Raw genomic sequence first — 5,965 nt, 5'->3', positions numbered from 1 at the left:
TACTGGGGCATTGTGGTGGGTGCCTGTAGTCCCAGCTACTTGGGAGGCTGAGGCAAGAGAATCACTTGAGCCCAAGAGTTTGAGGTTGCTATGAGTTATGATGTTACAGCACTCTACCAAGTGTTACAAAGTGAGACTCTGTCTCAGAAAAAAAGAAACAAAACTTTTTTTAAGAAAATGACAGGCTTGGCTTGGTGCCTGTGGCTCAAGTGGCTAAGGTGCCAGCCACATACACCTAAAGTGGCGGGTTGGAATTCAGCCCAGGCCCGCCAAACAACAATGATGGCTACAATGAAAAAAAATAGCCAGGCATTGTGGCATGCGCCTGTAGTCCCAGCTACTTGGAAGGTGGAGGCAGGAGACTCGCTTAAACCCGGGAGTTGGAGGTTGCTGTGAGCTGTGATGCCACAGCACTCTACTCAGGGGGACAGCTTGAGGCTCTGTCTCAAAAAAAAAAATGATAGGCTTGGCTCCTATAGCTCAAGAGGATAGGACACCAGCCACATACACCGGAGCTAGGGGGTTCAAATCCAGCCCAGGCACCAAAGAACAATGACAACTTTGACCAAAAGATAGCTGGGTGTTGTGGTGAGCACCTGTAGTCCCAGCTACTTGGGAGGCTAAGGCAAGAGACTCACTTTAGGCCAAGAGTTGGAGGTTACTGTGAGCTGTGATGGCATAGCACTCTACCAAGGGTAACAACTTGAGACTTTGTCTCAAAAATAAATAAATAAATAAAAAAGACAGTAAGGCTCAGTGCCCATAGCATAGTGATTACGGTGCCCACCACATACACCAAGACTGGCTGGTTGGAACCAGCCCAAGCCAGCTAAAACAACAATGACAAATGCAACAAAAAATAGTCGGGTGTTGTGGCAGGCACCTGTAGTCCCAGCTACTTGGGTGGTTGAGGTAACAGATTTGCTTAAGCCCAAGAGTTTGAGGTTGCCTGAGCTGTGACACCACAGCACTCTACCAAGGGCGACATAATGAGACTCTGCCTCAAAAAAGAAAAAAATGACAATAAGGATGATGAGCATGTTTTCATGTGTTTGTTAGCCATTCATTTGTCTTCCTCAGAGAAGGTTCAGGACTGTTTTCAAAACCACCCTGAGATATCACCTAACCCCAGTGAGAATAGGCCACATCACAAAGTCCCAAAATTGCAGATGCTGACTTGGATGTAAAGAGAGGGAAACACTTTTACAATGTTGGTGGGACTGCAAACTAATATAGCCTCTTTGGAAAGAAATATGGAAAATCCTCAAAGAACTCAAAACAGACCTTCCCTTTGATCCCACAATCCCATTACTAGGCATCTACCCAGGAGAAAAAAAATTATATTATCATAAGGACATTTGCACTTGATTGTTTATTGCATCTCAATTTATAATCTCCAAGATGTGGAAATAACCTAAATTCCCATCAACCCGGGAAAGGATTAACAAACTGTATTATATGTATACCATGGAGTACCATTCAGCCATAAAAAAGATGGAGACTTGACATCTTTGTATTAATCTGAATGGAGTTGAAACACATTTTTCTTAGCGAAGTAACACAATAATGGAAAAACAAATATCCCATGTACTCAATACTCATACAAAGCCATTAGATGATTGAATACATCCCCACATAATAGAAAAATTCAACTCAATTCAAGTTGAGGGGAGGGAAAGTGAGGGAGAGAGAAGGGGAGGAGGTTAAGGGATTGGTGTGCTCCCATTTAATGAACTCAATGTAAGGGTATTGGCACACCTTTTGGGTGCAGGACACAACTATGAGAGGGACTCTACCTAACATAAGCAAATATTATAACCTAGTTGTACCCCTACATTAACCTGAAATAAAATAAAATAACAGTAAGGGAGTATTTCCTGACTCATTCTATGAGGCCAGTAACATGCTAATACCAAAGGCAGATAAAGACACTGCAAGACAATTACAGAACCATATCCATTACAAAAAAACATGCAAAAACCTTCAACAAAGTACTAGCAAACCAATTTCAACAGCATATTAAAATGATTATACACCATGACCAAGTATACTTTATGCCAGGATTACAAGACTGATTTAACCTGTTTAAATAAATCAATGTTAGATCTAATTAATAGGGTGAATGAAAAACCCCACAGATGATCTGATTCTATGCAGAAAAATCATTTTATGATACCCAATATCCCTTTATCATAAAGGCACTCAATGAATAGTAGAAGGGAATGTCCTCAACCAGACAAAGGACATCTGTGAAAACTCCACAGCTAACATAATACTTAACAGTGAAACAGTGAAAACTTTTGTCCTTAAACCAGGAACAAGAAAAAGGTACTAGTTCTCATAACTTCTATTTAATATTATACTGGAGTTTCTAGCCTGATCAGTCAGACAAGGAAAATAAATAAGAATAATAAAGATTGGAAAGGAAAAAAGTAAAACTATGCCTATTTGCAGATAGCATGATCTTATAAGTATAAAATACTGAGAAATCCACTAAAACTTCTTAGAGCTAACAAATGCATTTAACAGAGTTTCAGGATTCAAGATACAAGGAAAAATAAAACAACTGAATTTCTATACATTAGCAATGAGTCATATAAAACGGAAATTAAGGCAGAAATTCCATTTACAGTAACATCAAAAAGAATAAAATACTTAGGAATAAATTAAACATATAACAAAACCTATAAAACTTCATTAAAGGAAATTAAAGGCTTGTATAAATGGAAAAGCATCATGTATTCATGAAAATTATGTATTCATTAATATTATGAAAATATAATGCTCTCCAAAGTGATATACAGATTTAATGCAATCTATCAATAACCCAGTTGGCTTCTATTTGTTTTTGCAGTAATTGGCAAGCTGATGTTAAAATGCATGTAGACTTGCGAAAGAGACTGAATTGTCAAAACAATCTTGAAAAAGAAGTTGGAACACTTGCCCTTGACTATTGCAAAACTTACTATGGTGTTACAGTAATCAAGACTGAATGGTACTTACATAAAGACAAACATATATCAAGAGAAGAGTATTGAGAATCCAGAAAGAAATCCACTATAGTGAATTGGTTTTTGACAAAGGTATCAAGACACCTTGATGGGGAAAAGAATCTTTCAACAACTGGTGCTGGGACAATTGGATAATCTCAGACGAAAAAGTCACTTTGGACCCTTAGCTCATATCATATATAAAAATTAACTCAATAGGTTAGACTTAAATGTAGGAGCTAAAACATAGGAGTTACTCTTCATGCCCTTGGAGTGGCCAGTGATTTTTTATTTTATTTATTTATTTTTTTTTTGAGACACAGTCTCAAGCTGTCACCCTGGGTAGAGTGCCCTGGTGTCATAGCTCACAACAACCTCCAATTCTTGGGCTTAAGTGATTCTCTTGCCTCCGCCTTCCAAGTAGCTGGGACTGCAGGTGCCCACCACAACGCCCAGCTATTTTTTGGTCAAAGTTGTTATTGTTGTTTGGCAGGCCCAGGCTGAATTCGAACTCGCCAGCTCTGGTGTATGTGGCTGGAGCCCTAGCTGCTTGAGCCACAGGTGCCAAGCCCCAATGATTTTTTAGATATGATGCCAAAAGCAACTAAAGGAAAAATAGATAAATGAGATTTCATCAAAATGAAAGTCTCTTGTGCTTTAAAGGACATCATCAAGATAGCAAAACTGGGGGCGGCACCTGTGGCTCAGTGGGTGCGGTGCCGGCCCCATATACCAAGGGTGATGGGTTCAAAACTGGCCCTGGCCAAACTGCAACCAAAAACAGCCGGGCGTTGTGGCGGGCGCCTGTAGTCCCAGCTACTCGGGAGGCTGAGGCAAGAGAATCACCTACACCCAGGAGTTGGGGGTTGCTGTGAGCTGTGTGATGCCATGACACTCTACTAAGGGCTCTGAAGTGACACTCTGTCTCAAAAAAAAAAAAAAAAAGATAGTAAAACTCTCAAAATAAGAAAATATTCAGAAATGATATATCTGACAAGGGACTAGTATCTCTAATATATAAAGTGCTCTTACAACTCAACAATGAAAAGAAAATAACCCCAAATGGGCAAAGCATTTAAATAAGCATTTTTCTAAAGAAGATGTACAAATAGCCCAGCGGAGAAGCACACAAAAAAGATGGTAAGCATCATTAGTCATTAGGAAAATGCAAATCAAAACCACAATGAAATCCCCTTCACATCCATTGGGACAGCAATAATTAAAAGTGGAAAAATAAATTTTGGTAAGGCTGTGGAAAAATTGAAACCCTTGTGTATTGCAGGTGGGGTCGTAAAATGGCACAGCTGCTGTGGAAAACAGTTTGACAGTTCCTCTAGAAGTGATACATAGAATTACTACATAACTCAGCAAACCTCTAGGTATACCTGAAAGAATCCAAAATAGTTATTCAAAGAAATATTTACACGAGAATGTGCGTAACAGCAATATTCATAATTACCAAAAGGTGAAAACAACACAGTATCAATGGATGAATAAATAAACCAGATGTAATATAGCCATACAGTGGATTATTATGCAACATTAAAAAATGAAGTACTAATACATGTTATAACTTGGAGGAATTTGGGAAACACTATGCCAAATGAAAGACATCAGACAGAAAAGGGTCACATATTGCATGATTCCATTTATATCAACCATCCAGAATCAGGTAAATCTTTAGAGATGGAAAGAAAATGGAAAGTGGCTGCCAGGGGCTGTGGAGAATGAAGAGTGACTGCTTGATGGGGTTTCCTTGGGGTGATGAAAATGTTTTGCAACTAGATAGAGGTGGTGGTTGCACAACGTTGTGAATGTACTAAGTGGTGATTGAAATGTTCACTTTAAAATGGTTAGTTTTTATGTTATATGAATTTCACTTTCATCTAAAAAATAAAGGACAGCTCGGCGCCTGTGGCTCAAGCAGCTAAGGCACCAGCCACATACACCTAAGGTGGCAGGTTCCAATCCAGCCCCGGCCCACCAAAACAACAATGACGGCTGCAACCAAAAAACAGCCGGGCGTTGTGGCGGGTGCCTGTGGTCCCAGCTACTTGGGAGGCTGAGGCAGGAGACTCGCTTGAGCCCAGGAGTGGAGGTTGCTGTGTCCTACCCAGTGGGACAGCGTGAGGCTGTCCCAAAAAAATAAAAAATAAAAAATAAATAAAGGAATGAAGTATTGGCATGTGAGGGAACATGGATGAATCTTAAACACACTGTGTGAAGTGAAAGAAGCCAGGAATAAAAGGCCATATATTGTATAATTCCATTTATATGAAATGTCCATAATAGGCAAATCTATAGAGACAGAACACAGGCTAGTGGTGGCCTTGGGCTAAGGGAAGGAAGGGCTGGGGGAAATAGACAGCGACTATACTAATGGGCAAGGGGTTTATTTGGGGAGTAATGAAAATGTTGTGGAATTAGGTAATGGTGCTTCAGTAACTTTGGATGTACTAAAAACCATTAAATTGTACCTTCTAAGAGGTATATGAGCTCTCTTGAATGTAAATGAGATGTATATGAGTATACATGAGAGTATATGAGAGGTATTTTACGGTATATGAGTTCTATCTAATGTAAAAGAGAATGTTTAAATAAAAATAATGCTGTAGTGTTGGGTTTATAACATTAAATATATGGTGTAGGAACATAGTAGCACAGAGATCAAGAGGGGGAGAATTGAAAATATACTATTGCATACATGAAGTGGTGTTAACGTGTTATAGTTAATATGTCACAAAGAAAATCAAACAGAATCAGAAAAAATATTCAATCAATCCATAAAAAGGTATAAGAAAAAGAACCATGGCTTAGTGCCTGTGGCTCAAGTGGCTAAGGCGCCAGCCACATAAACCTAAGGTGGTGGGTTTGAATCCAGCCCAGGGCCGCCAAACAACAATGATGTCTGCAACCAAAAAATAGCTGGGCGTTGTGGCGGGCGCCTGTGGTCCCAGCTACTTGGGAGGCTGAGG

This window comes from Otolemur garnettii, unplaced genomic scaffold (assembly GCF_000181295.1).
Source record: "Otolemur garnettii isolate 467f Iridium unplaced genomic scaffold, OtoGar3 scaffold00155, whole genome shotgun sequence".
NCBI classification, from domain to species: domain Eukaryota; kingdom Metazoa; phylum Chordata; class Mammalia; order Primates; family Galagidae; genus Otolemur; species Otolemur garnettii.
Note: the sequence above shows the minus strand (reverse complement) of the source record.